The following is a 25,829-nucleotide window of genomic DNA, read 5'->3' as shown; positions in this document are numbered from 1 at the left end:
ACTGACTCTTCCACATAGGTATCTCTATAGCTGAGAAAAAATTACCTCAGTTTTTTGCAATGAACGCTTTGTTCCAGCAGCTGAGTTCCTGTAAGTTGTCTCAGAAATGAAATACAGTTCTTAAAATACAGCAAGCATATGGTCTGGTTGTGATATTAGTATACCATTTTAAAAACTTCCAAATTATTTCCAGCAAGAAAAATGCATAAAGCTGGTCTTTATTTCCACAATAGTTCTTAAAAAAAAAAAAAAAAAAACAAAAACAAAAACAAACAAACAAACAAACAAACAAAAAAAACCTATCCTGTGATTTGCAGGCTCTTAGAAACAGGAGTAAGAGATTGGTAGAACTAAATAAGTTATTGGTTTCACTGTAATGCCTTCTGTACTTGTACTAAAAGCCAGAATTGCCTTGAGAAAGGAGCAATTAAAAAAAAAACCTATATTAAACTCATGAAAATCAGTTAAAGATGTAATGACACAACATGGTGATATTTCTTTAAATGTTCATTGCATTTATTCACCAACAAGCCCAAACTCCTCATTCTCACTCTCACTTTGATCTTTTCTTTTATGAGCAGTTCATGCTTTAGCCATTCTAAAACAATGACTACACACATTTTATGAGGAATTCACATTTGCAAAAAAAAAAATGCAGAAGTTTTGTTTGTCTGACTTTTTTAAAATATCTATATCATTAGTCCTAAATGCTATCAACAGTTCATCATCTCGCAAAAAAACCCTGCCCTTTCTTCAGCAAATCAGAGTTCACTCCACTGGTATATTTGTCCTCAATAAATCCAAAATAACATTAACCACCTCTGTTCCCTTCAGGTGGCTCTCAAGAAGAATTGCTCCCTTCAAGCATTTAGGTCTTATATATCATTTATAGTGACTTTCAGTCAGCACTCCCTGAATCTGAAAAGATCTGTCCACCCTCTGTCCACATGTGCTACAGCAACTGATAAGGCTGTCATTATCAGCAAGTTTGAAGAGACAAATCCTACCTCCAACTCATCATTTATATCAAAGAGCTTCTACTTTCCCATAACTAGTGAGTATATTTATCACAGAGGTTTATTCTACACCTCCTACTAGACCTTCCCTAAATCTTTGTGTCTGCTATAACAAAATAATTCTCAGCTTCTGTTATCCATGACAGATGTTTTCCAGATTTCAGTCACACAGTTTCTTGTTTTATAAGTATCACAAAACTTTGCTTGAAGTATGTGATGACAAGCCCATAAATTGAATTTTAATCAATCCATCTGATTTTATTTTTGAGTGTTTTTTTTCTTTTACTTTAAAACTGCCCAAGAAAATCAACATCTATAGTTTCAACATCTAAAGCTACAGGGGTTACAAACACTAAAATAAATTCAATTAACTTCCGCTCAGTCTTCCTTTCATTTTGTTCTGATTAGGTACTGCAACAGTTTGAGATAATCTTATTAGGTTTTTGCCAGTTATTTCTGTTAGTCTATTAATCAATACAAAAGCTTTATTTCTTGAAAAAAAAATCCATGCCTTAATCAACCATATACATCTATTTAATGGTTACAAAATACTCCAGAGATTATTTATCTGTGGGTTTTTCTAATTACTTATAGAGTCTTTGCTTATTGACAATATTTTTTTCAGCCACCCTGTAAAACTTTTCCCCTTAAGGACACAAAAGATATATTTAATAGAAAGTGACAAAATTAAATCTTTCTGTGGACTATTAACACGATGGTTCAACAGTGCCTTCATACCAATGTGTACAATATCTTAGGAACGCTTAAACCACGGATTACTCACATAATGGACTACACCAGCTTGTGTCAATTCCTACTTATGTTACTTTAATCAGGATTACTGGCATAGGAAAAGCATCAGACCTTCAAAATGTCTATTATGCTGTATTCTGTAAATGAAACATTTTCATAAATGCTAATACTGTACCATGTATTAGCATTACATTTTATGCGTCACTGCCCCCCTCCAAACTGAGTATAAATGATCCACGTGAACACTGCTGCCATAAATATGCACACTAAATAATTCAAACATACAATATGGTGCCTTGTTTTTACTTACAGCAGTCACAAATATGAGAGCTACCTGAAAACTACTCATGAGCAGCCTTCTCCAGTTTACAGAGAAGAATGTAGGTATCTTTTGCAGTGAAAGTACTTCACTTTCTGGTTTAAACTTCATAATTAAGTTTAAAAACATGGATTTATTGAAATGGAATTGAATATGACAATGGAAGATGGAAATACTGTAACTAGTTTATTTACATCTAACTCAGTTGTGGATTGCCTCTGAACAAATGACAAGCATACCAGACACATCAATCCACATTTAAATACTGCACTTTCCACACTATCTGGCTGTGCTAACACAAGATCAAACAGGTGACTGTGTGACATACAAAATTGTAATAAAGTACATATTTAAAGTAAATTACAGTAATTTTTTTGTGTGTGTGACTTTAAAGTAAATTACAGTAAAATTCTGAAAAATGCTCGACTGGTGATCTCAATAAAAGAAGTAACAAAAGGTCATTTGAGAGGGAGGTTATGGCAGCCAAAATTTAGAAAGATCCCCTGCATGCTAAATTATCCAAATATTTTATTTTACTTCTGGAAACTAAATCAAAACTAGTGATCCAGTCATGATTCCACAGCCTCTCAAGAGAAGTAAGATGAAAACACTAGAACTTGACAATACTGCGTTCCAATTTTTCATGTCTTCCACTTGAGGTGAATCCAACTTCACCAAGGTTATCTTAGCTGTTTAATCAAGCACTCCACAAAACTGTCAACATTGAAAATCTCCTATGGGTAGTGAGTATTATTATCTGCCTAAAAAGAGAAAAAAGGTAGTCAGCTTCCATCAGAATTAACACCCCAACAATTTGAATGCATTAGTATTTGATATTCACAGGAGATCTTAGCATTCAGAAGAAATACCACAACAAGCAAGAAAGTGTAAAATCAACAAGAAAGACATCAAAGGCTATCTCAGTATTTTTACTGACAGCTTTTGAAGTCGAGAAATGACATTTCAAGAACTGGAACAGACTGCCCAGGGAGGTGGTGCAGACAATATCCCTGGGAGTGTTCAAGAAATAAGAGGATGTGGCACTCAGTGCTATGGCTTAGTTGACGTGGTGGTGTTCTGTCAAAGGCTGGGCTCAATGACCTTGGAGGTCTTTCTGAACCTTAATGATTCTATGAAATACCAACTTCTTAACTTGCTCTTATGGATCTCATAGTTGACCAAAATGTTTTATTCACCCATTTCTAGCACTAGACAGATTTTTTTAAATGTGGGTTTGGCTCATTGCCAGGTCTGGCTCTGTATCACACCTGTGCAACAGCAGCTCCATGTTCCATGCGCTTCTTCTAGTCTTTTTTATTATTAAGTTCTCTTACACTATTAAGTATAACTCTCTTATACTGCAGCTTTCTGAATAACCAAATGTAAAGCAAAGCATGCAATGCACAAATCACAGGTTTCTGCATTGAAAGCACAAACAAAACCCCCAGCTACAGAAACCAGAGTCTGAGTATTCACAATGAGGAAAACAGGAACAAAAGTTGTGGAAATTACTGATTTCTACACTATTTGTCATTTTCTAGAATGAGTACTAAAATGGAGTTTTTTTTGTTTTGGTTTGGTTTTTTTTTTTGTTTTTTTTTTTTTTTACTTCAGCCTAAGTATGTCCCCAGTCCATAACAAGCACAGATTTCTCAGGTTTGGAGAGGTTTTTTTTGGTAATTTGTTTGTTTGCTTGTGTAAGACTAGCATCAATTCTGTAAGAAGGAAAACTGAACAACTACTCCAATTCAACCACATTTTCAAAGCACCAGTGAAAAAATATTCTCTTTTTATAGAAAGGGATATAAACTATAACTAATCTCATGATAAAAAAGTAGTTCACAACATCCAAGATCTCAGCAAAAGGCATCCTTTTTGTACTATAAAACAACTACTGTCTTTTCACTAACAGTGAATCGGTTTCACTAACAGTGAATCGGTTTACTCTAGATGAGAGTTTAGCTCCTGGCTTGTCAGGACTCAGAACATTTACACAAGTTTGCCTAAAGTGCTGCAGCTGCTGTTCCCAGATAATCAGCAAAAAAGCTGCAAGATTACCAAACCTGAGTTCTTGATTTTCTGTTGATACTTTCAGGAACTCAAACTGTGGGAAGGCTTTTTAGCAAGACCCTCGCAGAACTCCAATAGTCTTAAGAGGCTCTTAAGGACACAACAATCTTGAACAAAGGTGTTGTGCTTAAGATATGTGACTTTCACTGTAATATTTTTTCTTAACAGGTACAGATAACGGTGTGGTGATAAATGATGTACAACATCTATTGTTTTAATCCAGTACTTTGAGCATTTGAACCACGTATCTTCAGTGCACCTCCAGGAAAGACTATTATTCATCAATGGCTTGGATGTGAAGCAAAGGCAACTACATCTTGTATAAAAAGAACAGGATTTCCTTGCTTCTACTCAGGACCATTGGACCACTAAGTCCAGTCTGGTGCCTCTTACCAGTTGGAAACATTGATAAATCACAGTAATCAGTTCAGTGAAGGCACACCAACAAGATTGTGGCTGGAGCATTTCCCTGTGAGGAGAGGCTGGAGGACCACGGCTGGTTCAGCCTGGAGAGGGGGGCACCTCCAGGAGCATCAAATCCCTTCAGGGGCTGTGAGGGATGGTCAGGGAGCTGAACTCTTCTCAGAAGGATGGTGAGGGGCAGGTGAGACTGGGAACAGCCTGAGGGAAACATTCTCCATGAAGGACAAATGAGTGATGGCTCAGGCTGCCTGGAGCTGTGCAGGATCCCTCCCTCCTTCCCTCCCTGAGGCCCCTGGTCTGCTTCTTGCTGCAAGGACAGCACCTGGCAGCCAGCTTCTTCTGAGCTCCCTGCCCACAGGTTACCCCATAACCCTTGAGGCCGCCAAGAGTCTGCAGGTGAGAGACAGAGGCACAGCCAGAGGATGCAGCAAGAGCAGGCAGCACCTAGAGAGGCTTCACAGGTTTTGAAAACATGCAAGAGCCCAGAAGTGGATTTCCTGGCAAGTCTAGCAAGTGGCTAATGTGCAAAGTGTACATCAATGGTGGCATGATGGTCAAAAACTGTAGTTGTGTTTTCAGTGTCATTAAAATGTACAAAAAAGATCTAATGTTTGTAACGGTACCATTCCGCAGTGCATTGCACATACCACGCTTGATCATATTTTACCTGATACTCTGCTCTCAGATACAGGTTTGTAAGCATGTTGAAAAGAAGAGAAAAATCCTGTCTTTAGAGCACCTCCACTTTTTACAGTAACACACAGTCCTCCTTTTATGACATGGATCATAGAAACTGATACACCTGGTTGATTTTGATTCAGCTACTAGTCAGTCATATATGGGAAGACCAAATAAATAAATTAAATTAATAAAGCACCTAAAATAAAATACTTGTCTAGTAACTACCCACTGAAGCACACCAATAATGCAGATAAGTAATTCTATTCCATAGCAATTTCCCTTCTTAGTATAACAGAAGAAAAAGAACTCATTCATTTTCATAAGCATTCACAATTTGCATGTTTCACCCAAATCCTGATCAGTATTTTCTTTGTAATCTCCACTTTCATATGTAGCAAATTCCACCACACACACTAATTCACATTCTAATGGCTCTCTATCTTAGCTGATCCTCTTAGTCGCTTGATTTTTTCCACTTTGAAAAGTTTTGAAAAGCAACCTAAAATTGGATACTGTGTTCCAACTAAGTAATTTCTAACATATCACTTTCACTTTGAAACTTCAGTGTTTCAAACCTCCTCTTAACACATTTAAGAATCCTACTTGCACTGTCAGCTCCTGTTGCTACATGTAGTTAATGCTTAGATCAAGCTGTGATGTTTTCATTGAAAGAAACAGTAACCCTCTAAGTACTGCAATTATTTAATGAGTATCAGAGGATCATGCATGCACGGAAGTGGATGTCAAGACAGAAAATGACACTCTTGCTCAATATCTTAAATTTATTAGATCCATTAATAATAGCTCAGTTCTGGTGATATAAATACTGCATTTTCATTATTGTTGCCAGACTATACTTTTCATTAACAGTATAGGCTAAATAGACAACTGCAAGAATTGGGACATGACAAGATAGGACTGACTGTAAGAAAACCTTTCCCCAGGAGGACACAGAAGCGTTGGCACAGGGACTGGATCCTCAGGCAGTATGGTCTAACCTTCTGGCTGACTCTGCTGTGAACAGCTCCTTTCACCAGACACCCTCAACCTCCTTCCCCAGTGAAGCAGTCCTGTGTTTGTAATTTCTATTCCAGTGCTGGCAAGAGGAAGAAGCTGCCCTTAAATCTTCTCATGCCATGAGCAATAGGAGGAACAACCAATGCCAACTACTTCCCTCATAGACAATCTGGAATTCCTCCAGATACCATAATTCCCAGACCTTTTTGGTTTTACCTTTTTAATAAAAACATCACTGTGACATCGAAGGACCATTCCAGTTTTTAAAAACAGCATGCCACCTCTAAAATTATGATCCAATTTTTTTTAAATGAAAAGAAAATAAAATGTCAGATGCTTTTTATGACTACATGAAGAGTTTTTCTAGGTAAAAGGTTTTTTCTACTTTACATAAGTTAGGTTTATAACTAGCTAGTGTTTCTACTGCTTCAGAAATCCATGTACAGCACTCAATTTTGCAATACAACATTGTGCTAATGTCAAGAAAAACCTGACTCTATGCTATTGGTCTCCTCAAATCAGTTTTACTTACAAGCACTTGAGATCACATCTAGTATGGCACAATATGCTTTAAAAAAATAATCTTACAATGCTATTGACTTGCTCTGGAGACAATTTATAGAAAAGTCTTTGTAGAGGTGTGGAAAAGGAAAACAACCCATACAAATCTAAAGGGGATTCTACAAAAAAGAGTGATCTATTTTCATCAAGTACTGCGCCAAAAATATCTTCAGAAGGGCTGTTGGCTAGATGAAAGTCATCAAGTATTAAAAAGAACAAAATACAGCCGTTAGAAACAAAACATACAAGTCATTTGAATTATGATTACCCTTGGCATGATGTTAATTAATTATCATAGAAATAGCAGTGTAACATTTTGGGGTTTTATATAAACATCAGCTTCCAAAGTGGATGCCTTTTTTCCTGTATTTGCAGCAAACCTTACAATTTTTAATACAATTTTTTATACTTCTTGAGCTCAGGTTTTTCTAAAGGTCACATTTCTCTGTTTTCAAATATAAATAGAGTTTATATTACATTCTGAGGAGCTGAAAAAGTAAGGGATTTAGCACTGATGTACACTTAATTCTCAAACCATTTGAGTTTCAAATGCTTTTTTTTTTTTGTACCCACATAAAGCCCAGACAAGCTGACAGTGGCATCCTCCCTTTCACTCAGATTAAAACAAGTATTTTGAAAATTCTGTCCTTCTTGCTAACAATTTGGTTAGTACCTCACACACATAGTATGCACCTATAGACATGACAGTGATTTAACCAGAATAAAAGTTATGTAGATGATTTTATACAAACCTAAAATGTGTCAGTGATTAGCACAAGCCAAGCATCTATCTAACTGGGTTGTTCTTTGTACAACATGTCTGATACAAAGTTTTGTGGAACTGTACTAATTCATTTATAAGTCAATACCATGTCTGCATATATGGAGTAATTATACTAATATGGAGTAATTGCACTAACTATATATTCCATACACATTATAGTCTGTTCACCGAGGCTTCATGATTACTGTTCACAGGTTTATGATTATTTTCAAGTAATAAGTGCAATTCACACTTTTTTGTATTTAGATTAAACACAGAAAAGTGATTAATGATAGTATTTAGGGAAAATTAAGAATGCCTGGTCTGCAATCTACAGCTGTAAGTCATGCTAGACTGTGTAGCTGCTGTGCTACTATGCCACCACAGCTGTCCCAGATACACACATCTTTTAAGTGGGCAGAAACTTATTTTTTCCACCTCTTTATTCCATCTTTATATATATATATATATATACACACATACATATATCTATGCGTGTGTGTGTGTGTATAATGGAAGCCATTAAATTAATAAAGTCTCTCCAAGATGTAATACCTGATTTGCTGATCAATAAATTGAGAGGGGATATATGAATGTTCTCTAAATTGATACTTGCCTTGGAAAAGGTATCATTTAGAGGAGAGTTAAAATTATTTATTATCTATTTTAAGAATTGTTTTAGTAAATCACAATCAAACCATTGGGTAAAGCAGGTCATCTTTACTACACTAAATCCTTACTACATTTTTCAGGCAAGACTGACATGACCCACTTTCTGTCCCTAAATCAATCTCATGCTCAAGCTGTGGCATGGGTAATCCATTCAGATATCTGCCCAAGCATATCAGAAAAGGTATAAAGAGAACCATCTTGAGGAAAACAAGCTGTCTTAGTTTAAATCTGTGTTTGACAAGTGATGTGAGGGTTAAAAGAAAATAGACTATAAACAAGAAAGTCACTAGCAAAACCAGGATCTGCTGAGGACAAGCAGCAATAAAGCTGCAAAATACTACACCTGTACATTTTTTACATTTTAATTTCTTTCTCTTCTGCCATTGCTAAGTGAAATAATGTGAATTGTTATGAAACAACAAACTAATTGGCAGGAAGATGAATCAACAGGAGAAACATTACTGTGGATGAGATATCTAGAAAGACAGTACAAGTAGGTGTGGAATTGCCTACATGGCACGTTTTTATTTAATTTTCTTTTGCCATGAAGAGCAGGCCTGGGCCAAGCATCATACCTGAACAGCCTTACCTGAATTAGGAGGCACACCCATCTCATGCATCATTTTTTCAACTCCCATCTAGATTAGAAGGAGGACTGCTTTCAGTCTTAGTAAACTGCTGTACGGCAGTGCAGACAATGCAAGACACGGTTATCTTGCACCAAACACAACATTTTGCTTAAAGTTGCAGTGTCAAAGAGATCCACCCAACAGGCCTGCCATATCTTCTTTGGAAAACTCCCAGAAAGCTCAGAAGCAAGCAAACAAGATGTGCTAAGTAGTGCAGCATGCTGTAACCACACCTGCCTTGGCCTGGCCTTGGCTGGACCTCATTCCTGTGGCGCCCAACTCACAGATAGCATGTCCTAACAGACTATGTTTTCCTGAGTCTCTAGTGTCACCTGAGACAACCTGAAATAAAGGCAAGGTGAAAATAAAAATGTAAGTACAACAGTTATGTAAGTATGTCTAGTATAAATAAAAATATAAAAATTATATAAAAGTATAAGTAAAAATTTTTAATGGGGTTTGACAAGGAGCAGAAAAGCTCTGATCTCTCTCCGTAATTTCTTTCATTCATTGAAGGGCTTGAAAATACTCATGGGTTAAGGCTGGGGAAACTGTGTCAAGAATCCAGTAATTTGCGCATATTGGAATGTGGATTAAGTTTTCCAGTAACTTCTTCACTTCCTTTTATTTTTATTTTGAGATTTAAAAAAAATATAGACATCCATCAGAGAACTGGACTATGAGGTCTAAAGTATTTAATATGAGCTTAAATTTAACCAAAAACCCCAGATAAAAAGGATTTTAAAATAATTTTCATATCAACAAAATAGCACTTACCATGAAGCAATTCTGTTTTGTCAGCTTTGAGTATAAAATATGTAATCTAATTTTAGATCTGCAACAGAGTGGGTCTTTTCACTTCAAGAGGCATTCACATCTTTTAAAGCAAATTAAGTTATGCTTGTTTGCCAAGCTTCCCACTGTCTTGCCCTATAAAAAACAAATGGAACTGTATACTTCACCAAAATTGCTTGATATTCATCTTTTCACACAAACACTGTTTTTGTTTACAGATCTTTTCCAAAGAATAAAGTATACCAAGACATAAAACGTAAGAAATAGTAATGAAATTAATTCACAAACACACCTACAGAGGAAGAAGTGTAGTGAGTACTGGAATCCATCTGTAAGATTTGCCCTCCATTATGAATGTCAAACAAACCCTGAACATAATTGAAATTATTTTCTAAATCACAGGATTGGTAAGGTTGGAAGGAATCTGTGCCAAGTTCCCTGTTGAAGCAGGGCCATCATCATGGCTTTAAACTTGAATTAACACATATGCTGACAGTTCACTAATCTGCAGAAGATTTTTTCTCTACCAAAATGTTAATTATCCAGTACTGAAATTGTTACAAAATATGATTTATTAAGCTACCAGGTTTGACACTCTTACTGTCCTCCCTGCCAAAGAATTAGGATGTACCAAATTTCACTTCATTTATTTCATTTACAAGATATCAAATTGAAATTGTGGAGCATTTTTAATGACATAGTCTTTTGGAAGACAATTTTAAAAAAAGAGCAAAGCATGATGAAGAAAACTTCTGTATTCTAAATATCTGTGAAATTTAAATAATATTGACTTGTACTAGAACAGCTTAGCTATTCACTGGACAACTGAAGCCCTGCAAACTTAGAAGTTTAAGGCAAATAAGTATTTTTATTTTTCATGGCCAACAAAGAATAGTGAAAGGAATGAATTAAAGCTTACTTTACCTAGCTTCCCTAGTTTTATGCCATTTGAAGTCTAATTAAGGTAAAGTGTATTCCCTGAAGTGAGAAGAGCAAGTTTACCTTGTTCATTTTTAAGAAAAAAACAGGTTCTATTAAGTAAGGTGAAAATTATGATGATGTAAAGGCAACTTACTGGAAGTCATGTCATATTTCCAAAACCTGAAAAAAAAACCCAGAACAAAGCCAGTCTCCAGGTATTCAGGCACGAAAATACCTTTTTTCCCCTATGCATCTTTGGTCAAAGAGGCCAGAACACTACTAAGATACTTATTAACCTAAGAAAAAATAATTCTTCAAAATCAGTACAAATATTTGTATCTCAGAAACAACCACTAATATAAAAAAAAGATTAAAATCATATAGGATTAAAAGAGAGGAAGGGAAATCACACTTAGCAACTTTGAAAAACAGAAAGATTCATCAATTTTACTTAACATTACACTGAAGGTAGTCAGCATCCCTAAATGGAAGGAATGAAAAAATAAAAACTTGATTCAGAAACTAAATCCTTTTTAGTTATGTCTTCTATCCTTTCCACCCCTAACCTTCTAAATCAAGCACTGAACATTTCTCTGTGAAGAGATTAAATAGTAAAACACACACTGGTTGCATGGACAGAAGTCCTTCAGTTTCTATCTGCTAACCTGCCTCTTAACATAGTTCTTTATGATAAATATATGTCTAAATAAATTTGCCTTCACCACCATCCTGTTTGCATATTCTCTTTAACATATGAATTAAGAAATTAGGAATTACAAAGATTCCAGATGACGTCATTCTACTTCAACTACTGAAAGAAACTGAAAAAAACCCAACACACCACATTACCCAAAACAGCACTCCATGAACACTAACACAGTCCAATATTCGTTGCTGAGAAGAAAACTGGGAATTCCACAAGCTTGGTGAAGGACAGCAGATTTGGATCTGAGAGTAACTCTCTCCAAAGCACTCTGGCTGGTCCAGGGAGCATATGAAAAGCTAAGCAGAACCTACCTTTGTGCATATTTTGTAATGTCTGGAGTATTTTTGCCAAAACCTCTTACCCTAAGAGGATGCAAAACTTCAATGCTTCCAGAAGAATTGAGAATAATGGATGTAAACCAGGAGACCCAAAAACCTGCCTAGAAATATGTTGTGCAAGGTCTGCCAGCTAGTTAACTTGCAAGTCAGAAATTCCACACAGAAAACCCCCTGTGCAACTCCCTGCAGAGTGGGTATGTCATCACACCCACTCCAGATGAACAAACTGCATTAGGGCTGTGGGAGAGCACTTACCAAGCCAGGCAGGTAAGAGACAAAGGACAGCCTGAGGACCACCATCCTGACCTTATGTTATCATCTCTCATACTGGACAACCCTATGGATGGAACAACTGAATTCCTGGAAGAAACCTGGTACTGTTTCTGTGAACATCAGGTCATGCTGATGTTCACCAGTTCCTCAGTTAAGCTCAGACAACACATAGGGGATGCAAAAGAAGTACATTGTACAGCTGCCTGCCTCTGCAAGCCCCACCAGGAGGGCAGTAAAACAGCCAGGATTCATATTCAGTGCTCTGTGGAAAACAGCAATTTTGCCTTTGTGCATTACAGCAAGTATTCCAAACAGATTCCTTTTCTCCTCCTCTCAAATAACACTCTGTTTCTTTAGGCCTCATTATTCACCTTTTATGCTGCAAGTTTGGAAATCTTGCTCTGGAGGGCTAAAGATATTTGCACAAGGATTACTGCCTCAAGATAAATGTTTTTAATTATCACAATAATTTAGACTTTTTTCGAGTACTAGAGAACTAAAGAATTTTTCAGACTTCCCTTTTTAATGTATGTAAGTGAAATTTAGTGTAGAAAAAAAAAAAAAAAGAGACATTTTACGAGGAAAAGGGAAATCAATGATCACCAGTAGGTTCCCATAATCTTGTTACAGGAGCATGCAACTGACTGGACTAAATCACTTCAACATACCAGAGGTGGGATTCACCAGCCACATAAACAAAAGATCATAGAATCACAGCTACTCAGGACTGTCAGTCACATTAAAAACAAGTTACAGTCAATAAATTGCCTAAGCACTTCCAAGAGACCTTACATTTTCCAAATTGCCCAGCTGATATGCAGTGATGAAATAAGGAAGTGATGAGCCTAAGATGGCTTTTTTAATGAATAAGCCAGATAGTTTTTATGAGTATTTATCTATATCTGAAAAAAATTACATATTTGCAGATGGTTCCTAAACTGAGCTTTCAAACACTGCTTATTACTACATAAAAATTGTCAAACCACTCCAGCAAGCTGAAAAGTATTTCCTGAACAAATATATCTTATCCACTTCAAGTAAAATGGGAGGAAGGGTAATTAAAGAAACAAGATGCCACTCATACGGTAAGACATATAAAGTCTAGACAAGGAAAGGGAGGCTTACCTCTGTCAAAACACTTGGACAAGTAAAACCACTAAAGTTGCTTTCAAAGCTGTGTTTGTGTTTCATTCATGTTCTTCCATATCCCCTTTCTTTTTCTATTTCTGCCTCAAGCTAGATGAAACCCTTGGGGAGGAAAAAAGTACTTCCCACACACACGTTCTGCACAGAGACAAAATCCGAGAAAGAACAATCACAATTTAAAATACTTGGAAAAAGTAAATATTTCTAGGTGACGCATTTTTATAGGTTTATTGTTTTTTATTAGGCTTCGTTGTGATATTTGTCTGCAAGAGTCACTGGCTTGACATTGTGGTGATGCTTATTTCACAGAACCAAATCAAGCTGGCTACAGCCATGCTGAGAAGTCACAGAGAGCTCACAAAGGAACATGTTCATAAGGGGGAAAAGTAACTGCCTGAACTTTCTGAGCTGCCAACTACAAAACAGTAACACAGTCAAAAGAAAACATCTCCCAGCTTCAAAAAAAAATCTCTACAACAATGCTGGAAAAACAAATGCTGGGAGTCTCAATGAACAAATTAACCCACATTACATCAGAACACAATTTGTTTCATCTTCCCAATGCAAATTCAATAACAACTTATGCCTAATTTTGAGTTAGGTACCTTTTCCATCTCATTTATTGAACACTGACTAAACATCAGCGCAAACTCATTCTGTTATATTTATATGGTTCAATAAGATTTCTAGAGCTGACATACTGCACTCGCACTATGTAAGTAAAAGGACCCATCTGTACTATCAGTCTGGGTTTTATCCTTAATAACTCCAAATCTATTGAAAGTTTCAGGGCAATTATTAACTAGTGATACACCAGAAGTCCTTCAAAATTAGTAGGCAGCCAGCAGATTTCACTAACAAAAGATATACTCAGAGAACAAGAAGAATATCCATTGAAAGAGGCAACTTTTAAATTTTTCCAAATAACTCACATGCTCTTTAATATATTAGGTCACTTTGAAATAATTCAGAAAGAATTATCAAACAGTATTAAGCCAATTTCTTTAAACTCCCTTAATTAGAAAATAACATATATAAATTCCAGCACAGAAAGGAATTTCTAACACAGTCTCTCACTCTCTCACTGAACTGCATCTTAAGTTTCCTGCTGTTCTTCCTCTGTATTTGAATAGCAACTAAGAAATATTATATATATATATATATATATATATATATATATATATATATATATAAATGATTACAGACTTTACAGTAAAATATATAATTAGAAAATGCTAGTGAAAGATACATATTTAAATTACTTTCTCTCTTTAGAGTGATTCTAATAAGGTTCAAGAACATGAATCTTTAAAACCACCAAAAAGAAACCCCAAAACTGAGAAAATTTCATTTAAAATATTTACATTTCTCAGGATCCAATTACAACAAAGGTTAATACAATGACATAATGAGTGAGACTGGACTTCTATTAGTCAGCTGGACCAACCCCAAATCCAGCACCAGTTTGTACTCTGTGCCCACTGGCTCTTTGAAGGAAAAGAAACTTTATGCATTCAACTGCATGATGCACAAAATATGCCTAACATATAAGTGCTGGTTACTGACTCCATGCTGCACCTCTTTAGTTCTCTCCAGGAGTGTTCTGGTAGACTTGGACTCCTGTCTCTGTTCATGCTCTCTCTCCCATCCCAAACTGAAAGTAGCTAGCTGACATAATGCAGCACTCATTCTAAAATTATGCTGTTACATATCAATTCCCCGTTAGTGGTCCCTTGAATTAGAATCCTACCTTATGTGTGTGACATAAATAGCAGAAAGCCAGCAAAAATGATATTGAATACTTGAGATCTGGGCACAGACTATGTTTTGAAACATAAGATCAGGTGTGATAGGTTGTGGCTGCACTAAATTTTCCCCCATTAAACACTTGGATGCTTTGAAATAACTTCAAAAAGGCTTCAAATTTGTTTTGGGTATAACTACTATTCAGATAAACTCACTCTACCCAAAGTAAATACAGAATTCAATTTATCACAGACACCAGTTAAGAATGCATTAATCACTGTCTTCTTATCTTGCCATACAAGAGCTTAGCAGTACAACTTCAGTAAAATGGTCATGCTCCTCAGTGTACTCAAATTGTTAAATATGCAGAAATTTACTAAATACTTCCATTTAACCATAAAAATATTCTGATTTGTGCTTTATTTTTGATTTCCACAAAGTTCTTTAGCTGAAGAACATTCTGTAAAAACAGAAACTTACAAAATTAATTATAAAAAACATAATAAAAATTGCATGCTAAAAAACAATCCTAAGAGATAAGGCTACTAAAAATAAATGTTTTCAACCTTCCAGCTACTGAAAGTGATTGCTAAAAATGCCACAATATTTAAAATCTACAACCTCCACAGTTATTTTGCTCATTATCAGCTTCCTTCCTTTATTGAGAATTTAATGCCTCACCCCCTCTCTCCCCCCAAAAAAAGAATTAAAGCGATATCCTTTCCAAGACCTGATCTAAAAGTTTACTACCTGACAAGTTTCTATTAGCTATCCATTTTTTTTTAATGTGGAAAGAAAACAAGAGGATGAAAAGAGAAGCCATTTTTAAAAGCATGCATTTTTCTTGCTCTGCCTTTAGCACTTCTTTTCTCAGCATTAGCTTCCAGGAACTCACTTTTGTTTTCTCAGCTTTTTTCTGATGACAAGTCATGTTGTGATAAGTCATATCAGGCTGCATCAGTCATGCAGCAAATACACTGAAATGCTGAAAAACACTTTTCCCCCTCAAAGACATACTTACAGCAATAAAGAATTTAAAAGGAGTTTCACAGGAAAAATTATGCCTGCATGGTCTAGAAAAAAAGGTACAGCATTAACAGCCAGTTTGAACTCTACATACATTCTGGTTATTCACTGGAGCTAAGCATAATTAATTTCTGATACTTGTCCAAGAACAAAATTTCAGTCCATCTTTTTGGTTTTATTTTGTTTTTGAAAGCCATTGGAAAAAGAGGAGATGTCTTAGAACTGATCTGCATAAGGCAAAAGCAATAGATTTGAGAAACAGATCTGCGCATACACACAAGTAAACCTAGAAAAGGTACAGTACATCACATACTTTAATATATCTCTTCCACTCTCTGAAAAATGGGGGAAAAAAATCAAATGCACGATTAACATATGAACTATTTGTAAAGTTGGAGAACAAAGATAAAAAAAAAACCAGCCTTCATGCAGGCAAGATATCAATGGTATGTTGTCAGGAGTTTTATAAAATTAGGATCTGTAAAACAGTCTTCCTAAAGCAGATACTGCATACAGCCTGACACATAACCATACATTTCAGGGGGCTCACGAATTTCACCTCCAGAAACTTTAAATGATGCAGAACTCACTGCCATGACATGTAATGATCACAGCTGGATGTTTTCTTGCCCCATCTGACAACTTCCTCCAAAGTCCATTGCTTTAAAACTCTTAAAAAGATCCTGACAGAAGTCATTCAGTCTCTCTTCCTTCAGGGAAACTCTTCACAGCCTGTTGGAACTATTTAAAGGCAAGGCAGGGGGGCTTCTGAGATCTGTGACCAAAAGACTTGAGGTGTGGCACTACACCAGAAGAGAAAATGGTAAGATTAGTGCAAAAATGTGCTACTTGCCCTAACACATGGCATATCTTTACCTTGGAATAAGAAGCTGAAATAAAACCCACCAAACCAACTATTACAATTCAAAAAGCCTCCAAAATTCACACCAACGGCTTAAAAAAGAGGGGATTTGAACAGTGCATTTAAATATATGCACTTCCAGCTCTTCATATCACTTAGGTCCTTGCAGCAAAGGTACTACTGCACTGATAACCAGAGTTCTTGAAATCCTTGGCATTCACCCACCATGAAAGTGGTGCCAGGAATGACACTTGACACTGAGATTGAGGGCTTGAGATTTTAGGAAAACCAGACAAACAGAAATCACAAAACATGTTATTGCTTGTAAACTTGAGGAATCTGAGTGCAAAAACACAGCTGAGGAGCTGGAGTGTTTGGGGATGACATTATTTGCAAAAACAGAGTTGAGACAGGTTTGAGAGAGAAAACTTCTGCAGTTTATTGTTTTGTGGTGGGTAAATAGTGGGGGGCAAAAAAGAGTAAATGATGTCTTCTGTCCACTGCAACTTCTGGCTTCACTAGGGAAGGCAATAATTAATTGAGAGCAGGTAAGCCATCAATAGCATTCTAGCATCAGTTCTTGCTGTGCTGCAATCACTTGTTCTTAGAGACAGGCTCTGTAGCCACTAAGAAATACAGGCTTCCATTCCTCAAGGCAGAGTGATCACTGATGGAGAAAAGGCAGCTGTACAAGTTTTTCCATGATCTGTAACATCTGTGTACTATGCTGGGCACTCTTACTCATACACTCTGCTGAACAGTTTTCATGAACATCACAGGCCGAAAAATCTTGTTATGATCTGACTGTAGAAATCTTACAGCAACTGTAGAGCTTATTGCAACATCCTTTTCCCAGGCCTTGAGGAAGATAAACTTGCCCCAGCCAGAACTCTCTTCAACAGTACAGAAGATGGCTCATCTAAGTCTTTTTGAAAGCATTTCCTCTCTAGTGGATCACATTTTCAAGCATTACCTGCTTTGTTTTCGCTTCCCCATCCTCCACTGTGAGCTGTCACTCAGCCTTGCAGCAGGAACAGCAATCTATGATTATCCCACAGTGTTAAATTTTCAAATAAAAATTTATGACCTTTCTCCAATGATATCCCACAGGATAGGGAGGCTGGATATATCTGCAGAAAAACATTATCTTCCTTCTATCTCCTCCTACAAAATATGCAAAAATCCACAGCTGAAATAATCATATTGATTATTACTGTTTTCCTGCACTTCCAGTTAATACTCACCCATTGATTTTTGTCTTATTGTCACTACTGCAAACCAGCAAGGACATTCTTCTACAGTATCTGGTGAATATGGTCCTGATAGACAACCAGGTAAAAGAAATCATTTTGCACTACAAAGTACTTGTGGAAGCAATCTGTGGATTCCTCTCCCTTTATCACCCAACTGTGTGAGTCTATTCCACCCACCAGCCTCAGTATTTTGTTCTAAGCATCTGGGTAAATACACATACAAAACTGAAGAAGCCTGGTGGCAAGATTCAGGTTGTCCCTGAAGCAAAAGGCTGCTGTTTTCACTTTTGCCTTTTCCTCCTGAACCAAAATATTTCCCATTTAAGAATTTTAAAAAGGCCAGACCATTTCATTTTCCTGCTCTCATCCCATCCTGGGCTCAGAATAACTCAATGCTTCAGATCTGCTCCCCTGAACAATACTGTAGCATGCACTTGCTCACAAGATAAACACACTCAATGAACAAAAAAATGGTGTACTTGCTCAACATAAAATACTTTGTATATACTTCTCAAGTGAGGGACTCAAGGAGTCACACATAAAGGTTTATAACTGCCATTTCTTGTCTATTTCAGAAATTTACACATTGTACTCTTTTGACTTTGCTTCCAGCTGTAAATTCTCCTCACCTCTACTGCTCCAGATACTTCTGCCTTACCATGCTGATGTTAGAGGACTCTAAAATCAGTCAATTATCAATTAAATTCACTTCCAGTCACAAAATATTTTAAAAATCACTTTTTTTTGGAAAGAAGTGTGACACAACTGATTTAATATTACTTCTCTTTCCTGTAAGGTGTCAGTGTTTTTCTTATAAGGACTGATGAATCTGATGTTGTTCAGGCTGCTGACATTAACAGCTTATTATTATCAGACCAATTAAAATAGTAGTTTTATACTAATAATGACAATCTTCTGTCTCTGGAGAACAGATAACATTTCAGGCAAGTCAGAATGAGCTTCATGCCCAAAGAGAGTCTCTTAGCTCCTGGCGTAATGCCATCAGTTCAGTGCTGAGTGCCACATTCCAAAGTACAAGTTCCTTCTGCAAAGAAATCTGCAATGTTCCTCTGAAGCTGCAACAAAGCATTTGTCTAAACCTGCTTCTCACCTACAGCAACCTCAATCCAAATGTCCTTCTGAAAATGAAACTGTAATAACACTGAAGATATCTAATTCACTGGGAATTATAAGTCAAAGCTTTGTTAACATTTTAATCAAAAACCAAAATTATAATTATATTAAATTTGAAGGAAGAAGATATTTATGGAAAAATTACCAAGGGTGCTATAACACTAATGCCATTGAAGGAGATGGGAAAATCTTGCATGACACCAAAAAGAAACCCGCCAGGTATCAGCCCAGCAGGCTGAGCATACATCAAATTTGCATTATTCAACTACTGACCTAGCAAACTTTCCATTAGTCAGCAAAAGCAAAGATCTTAGATTGTTTTGAATTAGATCAACAATATCGACTGTAATAATACAAAAGGGTGTAATAATGCAACTGAAATAATGCATGTCATTGATAAGACATGATTCCAATTTTTTTTTCCACATGAAGAGGGAATCCTTAAATTGGATGGCACAGCTGAGCTCAGCAGCCAAGATCACAGAATCATCAATTGTAAAAGGCACCTTTTAAGGTCAGCTAGTCAAACTACCCTGCAATGATCAGACAGATCTTCAACTAGGACACATTGCTCAGAGCCTCTTCATACCTGACCATGATTGTTTACAGAGACGAGGCATCTACCACCTCTCTGAAAAACCTGTTCCATAGTTTAACCATCCTCATGTGAAAAACTTCTTCCTTATACCTAGTCAAAATTTACCTTCTTTAGTTTAAAACCATTACCCCTTGTCCTATCACTATGGGTCCTGCTGAAAGGAGGTGTTCTATGCGCTGGATCTGAGAATTCCCTACAGCCCATGACAAAGACCATGGTGAGGCAGCTGTAACCTGCAGCCCATGGAGGTCCCTGGTGGAGCAGAGACCCATCTGCAGGAGGACCCCAGGTGAAAAAGCCCTGGAGGAAGCTTCAACCCACAACAAATCTGTGCCAGAGAAGGGTCTCAGCAAGAGCTGCAGCCTGGTGCCGACACTGGAGCAGGTTTTCTGGCATGATCTGTGACCCACTGGGGACCCTTGATGAAGCAGTCTATTTCTGAGGGTCTGCATCCCATGATGCGGACCCAAGCAGGAGCAGGGGAAGTGCATGAGGAGATAGGAGAAGGAACCACAAATTAGGAATTGACAACAACCCCATTACCAACCCCCTAACCCCAACCCTAACCCCCCACACCACTTGGAAGGAGGATATAGAATAGCTGGGAGTGAAGCTGAGTTTGGGAAGGAAGAGGTATGGGAGAGGTGGTTTAGGTTTTGCCTTTGTTTCTGACAATCCTACTCTACATTTTTAATTGGAAACAAATTAAATTATTTTCCCCAAGTCTGTTTTGATCTTGTCTGTGATGTTAATTGCTGAGTGACTTCCTCTTCCCATCTTGACCCACAAGCTTTTCCATCTTGTTGTCTCGCCTGTCCTGGTGAAGAGGGAGAGTGACAGAGCAGCTAACAGCCTCCCAAGGTCAACCCCCAAAGGCTGTTTCCTTTCTCAGTCAAGTAGATTTACTGTCATCAGAACAATGCAAGAATAAAATAAGAAATCCCCAGAAAATATATTTATAGCATTATAAATTCTTAGCATTTTAACATTTATAGAATAAATTATTGTGTTTTCAAAGGGAACATATTTCACAAGACCTGAAATAAAGTAATTTCAGTATTGTCTTAAAATTGAACTGTCATTTTAAAAAATCAGAAACCTCTGCAGCCATTGTAATTCTCTTATCTCAGGCAAGGGCCAAAAAAGACTAAGTATACAATCTAAATCATCCAGACTATTAAACAGTCACTAGAGACAAACTATTTAGTACTTAATGAGATAAAATTAAGAAGACTAAATCTAATTAAGGGTCTTTTAAAGAAGAGTCCACAAGTGGCTGCCTCATCACAAGATTTGTAGTTATCATCAAAACCAGAGAAACACAGATTTTGAACCATCAAAGAAGACTTATGACTACAAAATGATTTTACATTTTTAATTCTCCCAAAATTCATTGAAATTATTATTAAAAAAATATGCAGCAGATTTATACCTAATAAATTTACAATGATAACGAAAAGGAGAATGTAGTATCTATTAGCAGAAACACAGAAAATTCTAGTACTACTGCTAGAGTTTCTTTAGACTTGGCATCAGCAATTTAGACTTTCCTATGCTGATAGGTTCTAATAAATTAGTCACAAATTTAGAAAACTATGTCAGTTATTGAAACATACCCCCTGTCCTGACTTTGCTGTTACCTACAGGCTTAAAATTCCATGAGTGACAAACTCCAGCATTTTACTACTGTAAGAAATCCTTCCTTTTAAGAACTATAAGCTGGTTCATCTCTTCATTGGAACTAAAATTGAACTGCCTTTGAATTCAGTTTCAAATTAATGATAAACTCATATCTGAAACAATAATGGCTTTGGTACAGAATTAAGACCCTTCTGCATGCCCAAAGTTTCTGAAAGTAGAAGGGAATCCTACTTCCAAAAACACATCACAAAATCTATTGTATATTAATGGCAAATAAACACCTAAAGTGCTACACAAGAATATAGCAAATTTCCTCATATACCCCTGTTCCACACACAGACTGCAGGAAAAGTGGCAGAACAGTGGCATCAGCAGATCTGGTACTGTACAGGTGGTTCTAATGAGGGTCCATAATTAGGGTGCCTGGAACTGAAAGGAGTGCCTTGGACTACATCCAACTGTGGGCACTGATCATACAGTCAGGATTTTGTTCTGAGGAATAAACTTCTACATGTATCAGCACTCTGCAATATTCTATTAAGGAATTATGAGTTATGGGAAGACAGCTGCTGAGGATAATACCATTATTGGTCCCTTTGCTAGCCATTTAGCCCAACATCCAGATATTAAAGAGAGTTTTGGATTAAGCTGCTACAAGATGTAGAGCGATTTATAAGGAGTATCATTCTTCATCCTCTGTTTTACATTAATTCTTGTACCTGTCTGTTTTGACAGGTGTTTATGCTTTCCTGCTCCATGTCTATGTCTGGCTGATCTTGGAAAATGGAACTTTTCAGATTTGCACATCTTCCCAACAGTCCTGCACTGGTTATTCAAATCATGTCTTTGAACCATCTATAGTTGTTTTTACCACCAGGAGATGAGGGAGGCAATCAACTTAGTAACACCCAAAGTTGACGGTAACTTCACACAGTTATTTCAGCTACACTCCATCTATTCCAACCATTAAAAACATCTCCTTTCCCTAGAAGCCATTTCTCTCCATGCTGTTCTTGATCCTTCCCATCTATTCGACTCCGTCTGTCTGAATAACTAACCTAAAAGACTAAAAAATACTTCAATACAAACTGATTACAATTCTGTTATTCTCACAAGCTCAGAAAGCGAAACAAACTTTGTAACTTGCATTTTTATTTATTTTACTAAGTTTCAAGAGAACAACAATATTTTTTCATCTTGACCAAAACCATAAGCAGCTGCAGTTTTAAAACCCCTGACATGTGCAAATGAATGCCATATAAAGAACAAGCAAGGCTTGTGATCCTGACTATTCAATCACTAAGTTGTAAGGACAGTGAAAAAGATGGTTTGGGATGGAAAGGTGAAAAAAGTGATTTTTTTGTTTGTTTTGATGAGGTCTTTTTTGTAATTATAACCATATAGAAAGGGATAAAGAAGCAGTGGGGAACAATTAATGCGAATCAACTAGCACTAGAAAAGAGAATGAGTATACACTACATTACAAATGCATCATCCTCATATACACATGAACACTAAGAGATCTTTTTAATGGGTCTCTAAGCAAACATTGCTTCAACCTCGCTAACATCAAAATTACTTTTGAAATTAAAATATGGGTTTCTTACTCTGTGATCATGATTTCATATCATGATGTAATTTATAATTTATAATTTAAGGTGTATAGGTTTGGATTATTGCATATAACAACATTAAGAACAAAATCCTTATGATTAATACTTCACATATAAACACTGGCTCTCCTCTAATCCTTCTGGTTGGATAATTATTACGATGAGAATAAAAAGAAAAAAAAAATGTCCAAATTCTGGTAATCTTTCAAACAGTCAGACTTGTCAGAGGTGTATTTGGGAGCCAAATACAGGACAACTGTGTGAACAGCGCATCAATCATCACTGAGTGGATGGACTGGCACACCCTGTCCCTACTTGCCCACAAACCACCAAAACACTCTTGCTTTTATCTTAATGCTGTTCTGATAAAGTACTAGAATTTGACCAGTACAAACCTCAATATTCTTTTAAATTTGTGTTTATTTAAATCTGTTTAAAGGTGCTGCCCTTCAAGAAACCTCCTAAGGTTGAAGACCTGATCAGAGAATCAACTAGGCTGGAAAAGATCTCTGAGGGATGTTTAGCCTGAAGAAAAGGAGACTCAGGGGACACCTTATTACTTTCTACAGCTAGCCAGATGGGGGTTTGTCACTTCTCCCAGGCAACTAGCTACAGAACAAGGAGACACAGTTCTAAGGAAAGATTTACATTGGACATTAGGAAGAATTTCTTCACTGAAAGGGTGATCGAATGGACTGCCCAGGGAGGTGGTGAAGTCACTATCTCTGGGAGGTGTTTAAGAAGAACCTGGATGTAGCACTCATTGGCCTAGTTGACAAAGTGGTGTTAGGTCAGGGATTGGACTCAGACATCTTTTCCCTCAGCTGCTCCTTCTTGGACTTGTGCTCCAGATCCTTCCCCAGCTTCATCGTCCTTCTCTGGACAAGCTTCAGTACCTCAATGCACTTCCTGAATCAGGAGGCCCAAACCTGGAAACAGCACTCGACGTAGGGCCTCATCAGCACTGAGTATAAGGGAAGAATGGCTTCCCTGGTCCTGCTGGCCACACTATTGCTGATACACTCCAGGATGGCACTGGCCTTGTTGCCACCTGTGCTCACTGCTGGCTCATGTTCAGTCAGCTGATAATCAGGGCCCACAGGTCCTTTTCTGCCTGGCCACTGTCCAGCCACTCTGTCCCCAGCCTGAAGCACTGGAGCGGCACCTGCTCTTGTTGAAGCTCATGTTGTTGGGCCCAGCCCAACGATCCAGCCTGCCCAGGTCCCTCTGCAGAGCCCTCCTACCCTGCAACAGATCAACATTTTCCCCCAGCTTGGTGTCATCTGCAAATCTGCTAATGGCGAGCTCAATCCCCTCATCCAGATCACCAATAAAGTTACTGAACCGGACTGGGCCCGGTTCTTTACACAGATACTTTACTCATGAGGAATACTGAAGCCACGCTGGGGTTTTGCAGCCAAAACCACAAATGTTTAGCCTCTTTACCACAGGAAAGGCATAACATATTGGTTTATGAAAATTATGTAATGAGTACTACACCAAAATCCCAGTGAACTGTGACAAACTCTTGACAGAAGGGTGACATAAGAAATACCAATAACTGCAAGAAGTTACTACCAATAACGGCAACAACCATAAGAATACCAATAACTTCAATCACACATTTACCTTTTGACATGGTTTAATGCTTAGCATCTTGAGTGTATCTTGTATTTCTCAGACCATTCATCCAATGATTTCTTCTTTTTATTTTGAACACAACATCAATACATAAGAAGAGAATGAGTCATAGAAAGGCAGACATTGGCAAATTCAGCACATTAATCCTCATGGTTGCGAAGCTTCGCTTCAAAAGCTCTGGTTACAGCAGAAAGACCCTACAGATGCAGCTGTTATGTAATGCACTGTGTAAATACAGTATGCATTTGAACAAGACAAAGCAATGTCTTTATGCGTTATTTGTACAAACTCTCTGTTTGAAGAGTTTGAAACTATTCTGATAGGGAGGAGAAGGTTCTAAATGGTATCATTTAAAAGGCAAACAAGGATGGTACAAAGCTAGAGAATACAATCTTGCATGTGCTGTAATGCTACCACTTATCTGCAAGACAGATCTGATGGATGCTGTAAGAGCAAAGTTTCAAGCTCCTGGAAGGAATAAAAATTGCAATAATTATCCATAAAAGCTTAGTGGAAAATTTTCTTCCATTGGTTCTATTAAAAAGTAATTAGCGCCTGTGCAACTGCCAAAAATTGCCAATTAACATTGCTACATAGGAGAACACTGGCACTTAATGTGGTTAGTGTTCTCAAGGAAACCTCTAATGTACTAATGCTATCTGTCTATCTATCTATGTTCGGCACTTACATGGCTCGTATTACTATAATATATAGGCATTTAACAATCTTCACTGCAGTTATTTTTACAACACCCTGGTGAGGTCATGAAATATAGTGAAACCAAGTGCACAGATGCAGAGCTGAGTTTAGGCTATAATGTTACACAGCATTTAATTTACAAAATCCTTTTTCAGGAGGTATTTCCAGGTGCACTGTACTGGTAATAAAACACAAAACTAGGTCAACCAAGGAAAAATTATTAACTTCAGAGTTTAGTTTCAAATTTAAAATCACATTTAGATGGTAAAATAATTTTAAAGAGAAGAATTTACTGAAGCGCATGTTCAGAGCCAGAGCCGGGGCTTGGTCTTGTATGGTCGCTGTAACAACAATTCCTATTTAACACTGAATTTAAAACTAATTCTTATTCAGCTAATTAAACAGCAAAAATGGTCCTCCTAGCATCTGAACAGATGCACATGCAATGGAAGGACATCGACAATCAAGCAAGAAAGTTGAAAAATGTGCTCTGAACATGCCAGACCTTGAACAGTGTCACAGTGATTATGCAG

The 25,829-nt window shown here is 37.1% G+C and overlaps 1 protein-coding gene across 6 annotated transcripts in view; it reads right to left on the bottom strand.

Moving 5' to 3' along the window:
* The window catches only part of PRR16 (proline rich 16), a 237,739-nt gene that overhangs the window by 193,705 nt on the left and 18,205 nt on the right, over positions 1 to 25,829 (bottom strand). Inside the window, exon 2 of one of the 6 annotated variants that reach the window (XR_005255526.1) lies at positions 13,063 to 13,221. The exons of the other annotated variants lie outside the window; for them this stretch is intronic. The gene's annotated coding sequence lies outside the window, so the exon portion shown is untranslated. The remainder of the gene's footprint in view (positions 1 to 13,062; positions 13,222 to 25,829) is intronic. 6 annotated transcript variants of the gene reach the window in all.

The sequence above is a fragment of the Motacilla alba genome, chromosome Z (genome assembly GCF_015832195.1).
Source record: "Motacilla alba alba isolate MOTALB_02 chromosome Z, Motacilla_alba_V1.0_pri, whole genome shotgun sequence".
NCBI classification, from domain to species: Eukaryota; Metazoa; Chordata; class Aves; order Passeriformes; family Motacillidae; genus Motacilla; species Motacilla alba.
This window is presented reverse-complemented; position numbering and strand designations above follow the sequence as displayed.